General features: G+C 45.1%; 1 non-coding gene and 2 pseudogenes across 1 annotated transcript; 2 read left to right on the forward strand and 1 right to left on the reverse strand.

The window, feature by feature from the left end:
• Positions 1-2,953: 2,953 nt before the first annotated feature.
• Positions 2,954-3,085, reverse strand: LOC116079444. The gene has a single exon (XR_004113995.1). It is a non-coding gene; the product is annotated as a small nucleolar RNA SNORA17 (small nucleolar RNA).
• A 7,047-nt stretch (positions 3,086-10,132) lies between these two features.
• On the forward strand, positions 10,133-10,847 carry LOC116078567 (annotated as a pseudogene).
• A 149-nt stretch (positions 10,848-10,996) lies between these two features.
• On the forward strand, positions 10,997-12,254 carry LOC116078721 (annotated as a pseudogene).
• Positions 12,255-12,458: the final 204 nt, after the last annotated feature.

Below are 12,458 nucleotides of genomic sequence, written 5' to 3' on the forward strand. Positions count from 1 at the left end.
CTATTTTTTGTTTTTTTTTTTCTTTTCAAGTTAGAGTTTCTCTGTGTAGTCCTGGCTGTCCTGGAACTCTCTAGGTAGACCAGGTAGGCCTCAAACTCAAACATCCACCTGCCTCTGCTTCTCAAGTACTTGTTCTAACTTTAACCTTGAAGGAAGTCATAGAACACAGCAATGTCCTGGATAGGTCACAGCAGTGTCCTGGATAAGTGACAGCAATGTCCCGTGCCTTTGCAATGTTATCTTTCTTCAGTTAGCCCTGCTTGTGGAATCACACTTAATCCCTAACATACTCTACCCTCTGGCCCTGCCTCCTCTCTCTACCAAAGATTATCTTTTAACTTTTTATTGTTTTTTTTTTGTTTTGTTTTGTTTTGTTTTTTGGTGTTTTGAGACAGGATTTCTCTGTGTAGCCCTGGCTGTCCTGGAATTCACTCTGTAGACCAGGCTAGCCTTGAACTCAGATCTGCTTGTCTCTGCTTCCCTGAGTGCTGGGATTATAGGCGTGTGCCACCACTGCCCGGCTTTATTGGTTCTTTGTGAATGTCATATCATGCATCCCAATCCCACTCATCCCCCCCCATCATAAACCTCCCCTCACCAAAAGAGAGGGAAAAAAAATCTCACTGTGGAAGCTGTAGTGTGTATGGTGTGTCTCACCATATACATACACTTTTGTCCACACTTCTTTACTTACAAATGTTCCTTGCAATAAGTCACTGGTCTGGTTTGAGGCCTCTAGCTTCTGCTACTCAATACTGGACCCTCATCTGGACTCCTATCCAATATCCTGTTGTTGTTGCCCTGTGTCATAGAGATCCTGTAGTTTTGAATCAGTAGAGCTAGCCCCTTCATGCACCCCAGCAGTTCACTTTCAAAGCCCTGGATCTGGGCCTGAGCTGGTGAGCCTGGCAGCTCTCCCACACCTTCAGGGTGAGCTCTCCTGCTCTGTTCCAGCTGGCCCATCCAATGCCACTGCCAATAAGGACAAAGCCAGCTCTCCCGCTCTCATGCTTTCAGGCTGGCTCATATGTACCCACACCAAAAGGGCCAGTTCTACTGTGCTACCCAGGCAAGATGCAGGGGGTCTACTTTCACAAGTGCTACAACAGGAGAGGGGCAGAGACAGCCCTCCTTCTGTCATAACTTGAGTATGGCCAGCTCTCACGCATATCACAGTGAGGAGAGAGGATTTCTCACTTGTCAATGCCACCACATAGCAGGCATGAGACAGGGCCAGCTCTCCCACACTCATGCACTTGGGGCTGGCTCACTTGCAACTCACATCCAGGGCCAGCTGCCAGGCAAGGTGCAGGGCCCACTTTCCCAAATGCTGCAGTAGGTGAGGGGCAGGGCCAGCTCTCCTGCTTGCTATAGGTGGCAAAGGCAAGAAAGGGCATCTCTCTCTCTCTCTCTCTCTCTCTCTCTCTCTCTCTCGCCTATGTCACCACACAGTAGACAAGTGGCAGGATTGGTTCTCCCACAAGCCCTTGGGGACTGGTTTGCTTGAGCCCCCATAACCAGGATTAGCTCTAAGTGAGGTGCAGGGCCTACTTTCCTGAGTGCTGCAGATAGTAAGGGACAGGACCATCCCTCCTGCTCTTATGACGCCATGCCTAGGTCTCCTGCCTGCCATCAGTGAAGGGTGAAAGATGAGGAGGGTATCTCTTGCCCATGCCACTGCATGGGAGATGTGTGGCAGGGCCATCTCTCCCACACTCATATCCTTGGGACCAGCTCACCTATAGCTCCCACAACCAGAGCCAGCGCTACTGTGCTGCCTGGGCAATATGTGGGGCCCACTCTCTTAAGAATTGCAGCTAAGGGCAGGGTCAGATTTTCTGCTCTCATGTCCCCAGGGCCAGCTCTCCCATAATACCTAGGTAAGGGGTAATACCAGTTATGCATACCCCTCAGACATCAACATATCTTGGGGTGACAGCCTAGACTAGGATCATCTGCCTGGCCTTTGGTAGTAACAAACCCCCACTGCTGCAGGGGCACAGGCCCAGATGTGGCCCCAGTGGTAGCACAGGGTCAGTACCCCACTATGGTCCCAGGTGACATCACTGGCTACTCCCATCAGACTGTTCCTCACTACCCTCGAGTCTCCAGTTCTGTCTCTCTTCATTGTGCCCACATTCTTCTGTTTCTCTTTCTCTTCCATTTCTCCACCACTTACTTGCTCTTCTTAGTGGAGCCTGGGGTCTTGGAGTATCTGAGATCATCTCAGGAGTGCTACACCCACTCCTGCATTATGGCTCTGGTCAGGGGTCATCTCAAAAATGACCTGCCCCTACCACCAACAAGTGTGGAGAACTTTGGGGGCCGCTTGGCAGGAATCTGATACTAGGCCGTGACAAGGAAATAAGTTCAGGCAGTAATCTAATTTTAGGGTGGAACAAAGGAGTAGGCTCCAGGCAAGAATCTGATTTGGGGCTAGGACAGGAAGTAGGCTCAGATATTTTGGTCACCCTGATAAGCCTTTAGAAACAGGAGTGATCATGGGACTCTGTTTATTGCCTTGCTTGTTCCTCAACCTAGAACTGATCTTAATACTTGCATGTAATTAAAATGGTATAAAAGCAGACTGGGGGAAAAAATTAAATTTGCCTCAGCCTCAGAACTGGCTTGGGTCATGCTATAATGTTGTCTAATTGTCTTTTTTCCTTTTAATCCTCACTCCTGCCCTGGAGAACCTGTTGACTGACTGAACAGGCTTGGTCAAACAGGCCTGCAAAGTGCCAGACTCATAGTCATCTCAGGCCAGCTCTCCATCTGGGACCCATAGCGCCAGACCGATGGTCAGTCATCTTAGGCTCACTCCTCAACCAGAGCCACCCACATGGCCCCATGTGGGGGTCATTTCATCTCTGGTTCTCTCCTACCCTGGGAGTCCACCCGAGCTTGCACAGCACTGGACTGGTTGTATCAGGCTCACTTTTTTCAGGGAATGTTAGGCTGGCTACTAATCATTCAGATGTCCACAGGTCACAACAATGAACATAGACATAGCCTCTCTCCTCTCTGCCATCTACTGGTGCACATGTGACACACCAGCCACACCTGCAATACCTCTAGGGGTAGGTACCCAAGATTTTCTATCCAAACAGTGGTGGAAAAGAAAGAGAAATTACTCTATCTATACATTCTAGGGCAGTGGTTCTCAGCCTACCTAGTGCTGCGGCCCTTTAATACAGTTTCTCATGTTGTGATGACCACCAACCATAAAATTATTCTCATCGCTGCTTCATAACCACAAGTTTGCTACTGTTATGACTCATACTGTAAATATCTGATATGTAGGAGGTCTGATATGTGACCTCCATGGAAGGATCATTCAACCCTCAAATGGGTGGTGGTCCACAGGTTGAGAACCACTGTTCTAGAGAAAAGACTTCTCATGGAAGGTTCACAGGTACTGAGGATGTGATGAGATGCTGCTACATGACTTGTTGGAGAGACATGAAAACATCTCCTCACCACAGACCAGGCACTAATGGCATATACTGAAGGAACAACTCTGGATGGTGAGATGGCTCAGGGGTTAAGGTGCTTGCTGTGTTCACTCATCCAAGTCTAATGACCTGAGTTTAATCCTCTGATTCAGAAAGACAGGGGACTCCCAGAAGTTTTCCTCTGATTTCCACATATGTACCATGACATGCATACACTTACTCTCACATACATGTGTACATACATACAATAATAATAAGTAAATAAAATTAAAAACCAGGTCCACCTATGTCTAGCTTATTAAAGCAGTAAGTTTATTGTGGTTCCTTTGGAGGTAGAGAGCGTTCTCTGTATAACAGCCCTGGATGTCCTGGAACTCACTTTTGTAGACCAGGCTGGCCTCAAACTCGCTGAGTTCCACCTCTGCCTCCCAAGTATTAAGACTGAAAGTGTGTGCCACCACACCCTGCTATTCTGGTTTCTTAAGGAATAAGGTTGAGGGTTACTTACAGGAACGTAGATGACTCAAGGGCAGCTACATCACCAGAAGACCACCAAGCATGGGCAATAACTCACAAAAACTACACCCTTTAAGCTCCCTGCACATCTTGCAAGCATCTCAGCTATTCATGCTCTCTTCTCCCCAGCAATGTTACCTATGCAACCTCAGAGAGGGACCTTAAGACTCCTGTAGTTTCATTAGCTACTTGAGCCCTGTAAGCTTCATTTACTTCCTGGCTCTTTTATATTTCCTTTGCTTCCTGAGTGGTATTAGCTTCCCTCCTCTTTCCAAGAGGGAATGTATCTATTCAGAGAAAACAGTTACACAACAGAGGAGAATGGCTGCACCAACAGCCTGGATTCTTACCAATGTTCTACCACAGGTAACCTCTGTAACCTTGAGTGGGACAAGCTCAGACAATTTTGCAGCTCTGTGTAGTTTCAGCCACCATCTGATCCAACTTTATATGCAAGTATTATGCTTAGAGAGGCGCTATGACTTGCTTCAAGACATGCGATTGCTTAATGGCACAGCTGGCTCTTATGCACAGGATTTTCCTACAGATGTATTTTCCATTGTTTCATGCCCAGAGCCTCCATTTCCACTGTGCAAGACCACTGTGAGGCTTATAGAAAAGATCAGATGTTTGGAAATAGAAAATATCATTCAAACAAGAGCTTATTAGCACCCCTGGCAGTCCCATTGGAAATGGATGCTCTGTTGTGTCCCTGTGGAAGTTCGTAGCTCACAGGAAGACTGTGTTCATTTGTCCACCTCTCTAGGGACCTGCAAACTTTTAATGGAAGCATTGAACAGGAGCCAAGGCTGCTGTTGCTAATAAGGCTCATTGGAACCACTTTAAAAGTTGTTCTCCTAAACAACTGGCAGTGAATACCAGACCTGACAACCCAAGTGTGAAGAGACGTGGGGTATATATCACGGACCTTCTTTTCTCTACTTCACAGATTGGCGGTAATGTCATTTATGGATCTAGCATACCTATTACCTGGCATATCATAGCAATACACACACACACACACACACACACACACACACACACACACACACACCATGTGCATTTCCTTGGAGGCTGGAAGAGGGCATTGAATCCCTTGGGGCTGGAGTTGTAGGCAGTTGTGAGCCACACATGGGTGCTGGGAACTGAACTCTAGTCCGCTGTGAGAACAGTACACAGCTCTTAACCACAGCTTTAACCCTAGCACACGGGTGGGGCTGGGGGACAGGCAGATCTCTGAGTTTCGATTTGGATCCACACACCCATGTGACACTAAGTAGACATGGTACTCTGCCTGTAGTGCCAAATGAAGTCAGGGGATCTCCAGGGAAAGCTGGCTAGCTAAACTAGCTATATCCGTGAGTCTGACTGAGAGATCATGCCACAAAGGTGGAGAGAAATCAAGAGTAACTCCTAATTTCAACGTGGACACACACACACACACACACACACAGACACATGCCAAAAATGTTTAGCATCATTAACCACCAGAGAAATGCAAATTAAAACTACTTTGAGATTCCATCTCATTATTCCATCAATAGTCAGAATGGCTATGAACAAGAAAACAAATCCCAGGCTGGGAGTGGCACATACCTCTAATCTCAGCACCCAGGAGGCAGAGGCAGGCAGATCTTTGAGTTCAAGACAAGTGTGCTGTGCATAGTGAGTTCTAGGACAGGCAAAGCTACCGACTGAGACTAAGTCTCAAATAAGTAAGTAAATAAATAAATAAATATTTAAAAGAAAACAAATTACAGCAAATGCTGATGAGACACGGGGACCTTTATTGACTGTTGTGGGAATATGAACTGGTGTCGCTACTGTGGAAATCAATCTGGAGCTTTTTCAAAAAAACTAAAAATACCCCCATCATCCCCTCCAAGGTTGTGAGAGCAGGTTCCACCTCATTCTGGCTGCAGCACTCCAGAGAGCAGCCTCGAAACCTTACTTGGGCAGCTAGCCCTAGTGGCAGAATATAGGTGGGCCAGCCATGAGGGCATGAGAGCCAAGAGCTGGCCCCACCCCTCACCTGGGCAAAGCAGAACAGTTCACCCCAGTGGCACTGCTGTAGGATGCAGACTGGCTGGCTGACTAACTCAGTTTCTACCCAGACCCGGATCCAGGGCTCTGAATTGGCCCACCCCAATATTCACCCCATCTATGACCTGCTGGGGCTCAGGAAAGGGCTGGTCTTGCAGATTCAAAGCTACAGAATCTTGATGACACAGGGCAACAACAGGATTTCCAAGAGGAGTCCAGGTGAGGATCAAGTATTGATAGTGTACCAGAAGCCAGAAGCCAGAAGCCAGAACCACACAAATGACTCATTGCAATGAACATTTGCAAGTAAAGCTGTTTGGGCAAAAGGTTATATTGTGAAACACATCATGACACACCTCAGTTTCCACAGTGAAATTGTTTTGTTGTTGTTGCTGCTGCTTTCATTTTAATTTTAATTTTTTGTTTTCTTTTGGGGAGTGTCTTAGTCAGGGTTTCTAGTCCTGCACAAACATCATGACCAAGAAGCAAGTTGGAGAGGAAAGGGTTTGTTCAGCTTACACTTCCACATTGCTGTTTATCACCAAGGAAGTCAGGACTGGAACTCAAGCAGGTCAGGAAGCAGGAGCTGATGCAGAGGCCATGGAGGGATGTTTCTTACTGGCTTGCTTCCCCCTGGCTTGCTCAGCCTGCTCTCTTATAGAACCCAAGACTTCCAGCCCAGGGATGGCACTACTCAAAAGGGACTCTACCCCCTTGATCACTAATTGAGAAAATGCCCCACAGCTGGATCTCATGGAGGCACTTTCCCAACTGAAGCTCCCTTCTGTGATAACTCCAGCCTGTGTCAAGTTGACACACAAAACCAGCCAGTACAGGGAGGGAAGTTACAAGGGCAGAAGACAGATCTGAAGGGATGGGGAGATGAGAGAGGGTTGGGATGCATGATGTGAATGAAATTCACAAAAAGTCAATAATTTTTTTAATTTTAAAAATTTAAAAAAAGCTAAAAATAAAAGTACCATATGACTCAGCTATACCATCTTGGGCATAGACATGCAGAGCTAGCTAGCTCTTTCCCACAACAGGAATGCCCACACATCTGTGTTCATTACTGGCCTATTCACAATAACTAAGAAATGGAATCAGCCCAGATGTCTACCAGCTAATGAATGGACAATGAAAACCTGATACATACACTCACTAGGATTTTCTTCATCACTAAAAAAAAAATAAATTATAAATTTGCCAGGAATATAATGGATAGAACTGAGTAAGGTGACCCAGGCCCAGAATGACAAATGCTGTATATTCTCTCTCATATGTGGGTCCTATTTTTGAATTTCTAGGTTTCTGTGTTTAAGTTGGAATGAGTGCCTAAAGAGGCCAGGAAGCAGAGGACCGTTGAAACATGTGACCACTTGGGTCAATTGAAAAGACATTATTCTGTGGGAATGAAGCAAGTTTTAAAGAGCAAAGAATGTAGCCCAGTAATAGAACATTTTTACTACTGTGTCTAGCCCCAGTGTTTCACACACACACACATACACACACACACACACACACACAAAATCACACACATAAAGAGAGACAGAGACACAGAAACACACACATACACACATAGACACAGGAAAAGACAGAGACAGATAATACAGAGCAAGACACATACATATACACACAGAGAGATAGAGACACATAGAGAGATATACATACACACACACATACACAGAGAGAGAGATACAGATACACAGAGAGGTACACACAGACACACACATCTCACAACAAACTGTCCAAATATTAATGTTACATATTGTCTTAGTCAGGGTTCTCTAGAGTCACAGAACTTATGGTAGTCTCTATGTAGTAAAGAAATGTATTAATGACTTGCAGTCCATAGTCCAACTTCCAACAAAGGTCAGCAGCAGCTGTAAATGTAAGTCAAGGATCTAGCAGTTGCTCAATCCCACAAGGCAAGCAGGCAAAGCAGAGCGAGCCTTCCTTCTTCCAATGTCCTTATATAGGTCTCCAGCAAAAGGTGTGGCCCAGATTAAAGGTGTGTGCCACCACACCTTTAATCCCAGATGACCTTGAACTCATAGATCTTCTTATTTTAATCTTCTGGGATTCATAGCTACTGTGCCTCAAGATCTCCATGCCAAGATTCAGGTCGGAAACTTGTATCTCTCAGCCTCCAGATTAGGGCCACAGGTGAGCCTTCTAATTCTGGATTGTAGTTCATTTCAGATATAGTCAAGTTGACAACCAGGAATATCCACTACACATATGTATGACTAACATATTCAAAGACAACCCTACAGTGATAAAGAACTAACTGGTGGTTGCCAGTCAGCAAGATTGCAGGGGAGTAAAATGAGAGGTTTTTGAGGGATGAAAGTTCTTATGGAGACTGGAGAGTTCAGCAGTTAAGAGCATGCATACTGCTAATACAGAGGACCTGGGTTCGGTTTCCAGCTTCCACACAAGGCAGTTCATGGCTGCCTCACCTGTAATTCAACTACAGGACACCTGACACTCTCTGGCCTCTGAGAACACCTGCATGCATGTGGTGCTCATAAACGTACACAAGCACACACACACAGGCACATAAGTAAACATAAGCAAGTTCTTAAGCATCCTGTGCTCTGTTGTCTAGTTAGAGTTTCATTGCTGTGAACAGACATCTTGACCATGGCATCTCTTCTAAAGGACAGCAGTTAATTGGGGCTGGCTTACAGTTTCAGAAGTTTAGTCTATTATCATCATGGCAGGAGACATGGTGGCACCCAGGCAGACATGGTGCTGGAGAAGGAGCTGAGAGTTCTACATCTTCATCTGCAGGTAGTAGAAGGAGACTGACTTGAGCTTCTGAGTTTTAAGTCTGCCTCCACAATGATACGCTCTCTCCAGCAAGGCCACTCCCTAAGGGAAAGGAAGAACATACAAGGTAGCAAAGATCAGCTATGAGTGGCACCCAAACGTGGGTCATGATAAAGAAAAAAAAATGGAAAATTTCATTTCAAATGCCCTAGAGAAAACAGCAAGGAACTAAAGAATAGATGTTTTTTTTTTTCAAGACACAAGCAAAAAAAATTACTGTAGCTGCTACCTCTGAGATATCCTCTGCTTTGCTCCCAGGGGGTATTTTCTGGTTTTTTTTTTTTCCTTTTTCTTCTTCGTATATTATGTTTCAAAAAGATTGGAAGAATGGTTGAGCAGTTGGAAAACTGCAGATGGAAATGGAGGAATCTGAGTAACAAAAAATGGCCAAAGTAGGAAAACAAAAGGGGGTCAGTCTGCTCTCTCTTTTCTGAAAGGGTTGCAGCATTGATGGTGCAACTGGAGAGGTTGCAGGTGAAGATAGAAGCTCCTGGGAGGGATGGAGCAGCAGAAAAGAGAGAATAAAAATCAGGAGAGCAAGAGGTTGAGTCAGAGAAAAGCTGAAAAAGTAGAAGGAAAATCTGATGAAACCGCTCATTTCAAAAGAAAGATTTAATCTTGAACTAACTGCTCAGCCAGAGTAGGAGGAGGGGCAGCCTGGGGTTATGAGATCACCCTCATCTTCCCCAGTATTTGTACAGCATATGTCTATTAATGGTGTGGAACAAGGTTATGACAAGCTAGGATGGGGTTCTACAGATAGTCAGAATGATAGCTCTAAGGCAGTTTAAGGAGGCCATGATTTCATATGGTATGCACTCACCTTATGTGAAACATATTCTAAATAATTTGAGCTACTCAAAATACAATTATTCCCAAAGACTGGGAAGGGATTGGTTCTGTTGTATTAGAGGCCGGTCTTCAGTTGCAATGGTCAGCATGGTGGATGGAGGAAGCCATGAGTATCAAGCAATGGAATAGAGCAAGGGGGATAAATACGGTTAAAAACCAGTTGCTACATGATACTCTGGTAGACAAGAACAGATTGGATGTGATGACATTGCTATAGAACAATGTTAGTGGCTTTAAAAACTTGGGACAAAGTTGAGATCAGGGGTCAGGAGGTACAAGGCTCTGGAGAAGCCTTCACTGATTTTTTTTTTTTTTTACAAAGATTAGTCTCATCTGTGAACAAAGCCATGTCAGACCCTGACACAAGCCAGGTGCTGACAGAAACCTTGGTGTTTGAAGAGTTCAAATACCGGGCAGGGCAGCTACAGAACATGTCAACCCCTGCCCATACGAGGCTCATGAGGGATTTGGGGATTTCAAGAGATTTCAAGAGGACCCACCTATGGGGGTCAGTGGTGCATCATCTGAAAACAACATCGTGCAGTGAATGCAGTTGTATTTGAACCAGAAGGGACACCCTTTGGAGATGGTACTTTGTTTGTTTGTTTGTTTGTTTGTTTGTTTTCTTTTTTCTTTTTTCTTTTTCCTTTTTTCTTTTTTCTTTTTTCTTTTTGTTTTCGAGACAGGGTTTCTTTGTGTAGCCCTGGCTGTCCTGGAACTCACTCCGTAGACCAGGCTGGCCTCAAACTCAGAAATCCACCTGTCTCTGCCTCCCAAGTGCTGGGATAAAAGGCGTGCACCACCACCACCCGGCTGAAGATGGTACTTTTACACTAGTAATAGAATTTTCTGAAGAATATCCAAATAAGACACCAACTATCAGGTTTTTATCCAAAATGTTTCATCCAAATGTGTATGCTGATGGTAGCATATGTTTAGATACCCTTGCACAATGGATGGAGTCCCAGTTATGATTTCTCTTCCACCTTAATTTCAATTCAGTTTTCTGTTGGATGAACTGAATCCAAACAGTCCAGCCAATAGCCAAGCAGCACAGATTCATCAGGAAAACAAATGGGAGTATGAGAAGAGGGTTTCGGCCATTGTTGAGCAAAGCTGGAGTGATTCATAATAGACGCCTGGTCTGTTCATTTTTTTCACCGTTGTTGTATATAATTTACCTCCCAGTAGAAAGGCTAGTTAGGGCTCTGCTTCACCTGCCTGCCTTGTGGGACTGAGCGACTACTAGATCCTTGGACTTCCATTCATAGCTGCTGCTGACCTTTGTTGAGAGTTGGACTACAGACTGTGCGATTTCAGTGGAAAAGGTGAAGGTAAAGCGCTATGTGTCCGGAAAGAGACCAGATTATTCCCCTATGGAGTCCTCAGATGAAGAGGATGAAGAGTTTCGGTTCATTAAGAAAGCTAAGGAAAAAGAAGCAGAGCCTGAGGAACAGGAGGAGGACTCATCCAGTGACCCCCGACTTTGGCGTTTACAGAACTGCATTAGTGAAGATGTGGAAGAGAGATTGGCTCGACACAGAAAAATAGTAGAACCTGAAGTGGCAGGAGAAAGTGACTCAGAAGTAGAAGGAGATGCTTGACACATGGAACAAGAAGATAGCAGTGAGGAAGAGGAGGAAGAAATTGATGATGAAGAAATAGAGTGACGGTGTGGCATGAGGCACCAGCTAGCACAGGAGAGAAAAAATGAAGAGATGGAAGTCATAGAGGTGGAAGATGAGGGGCACTCTGGGGAGGAGTCTGAACTGAGTCTGAGTATGAGTATGAGGAGTACACAGACAGTGAAGATGAAATGGAGCCGCGACTTAAGCCTGTCTTCATTCGAAAGAAGGATTGGGTGACAGTTCAAGAACGAGAAGCTGAAGTCTTGAAACAGAAGGAACTGGAACAAGAAGCAAAACGCATGGCTGAGGAGCAGTGGAAGTACACCCTCAAGATTGTAGAAGAAGAGACCAAGAAAGAGCTAGAGGAGAACAAGCGTTCCCTTGCCACCCTGGATGCATTCAATACTGATGATGAAAATGAGGAGGAGGAGTATGAGGCATGGAAAGTCCAAGAGCTCAAAAGAATCAAGAGGGAGAGAGAAAACCGAGAAGTGCTTGAAAAGAAGAAAGCAGAAATTGAACGCCTGAGAAACCTGACAGAGGAAGAAAGGCGAGCTGAACTTTAGGCAAATGACAAGTCATTACCAACAAAGCTGTTAAGGGCAAATACAAGTTTCTACAAAAGTATTATCACCGAGGTGCCTTCTTCATGGATGAGGATGAAGAAATCTACAAGAGAGATTTTAGTGCACCTACTCTTGAGGACCATTTCAACAAAACCATTCTTCCAAAAGTTATGCAGTTCAAGAATTTTGGACAGTCTGGTCACACCAAGTACACCCATCTTGTAGATCAGGATACCACTTCCTTTGAGTCTGCGTGGGGCCAAGAACGTGCCCAGAACACAAAATTCTTTAAACAAAAGGCAGCAGGGGTACGAGATGTATTTGAGCGACCATCTGCCAAGAAGAGGAAAACCACCTAGGCTTCAATTACTTATTCCAACTATGGGACACAAGGGGATCTGGCCCTCAATTTTCTTGAACCATTATTTACATCATTCTTGTATAGAGCTTTCCAGACTTGGGGCTATAACTTGTGTTTGAAGGTGCTTTCTAAGAGGTTTGGACTCATACTGAGAAACTCGCAGAAAAGCACTAACCAGGTAGGATTAGAGGCTTCCCACTTA

Source organism: Mastomys coucha, unplaced genomic scaffold (assembly GCF_008632895.1).
Source record: "Mastomys coucha isolate ucsf_1 unplaced genomic scaffold, UCSF_Mcou_1 pScaffold5, whole genome shotgun sequence".
Taxonomy (NCBI): domain Eukaryota; kingdom Metazoa; phylum Chordata; class Mammalia; order Rodentia; family Muridae; genus Mastomys; species Mastomys coucha.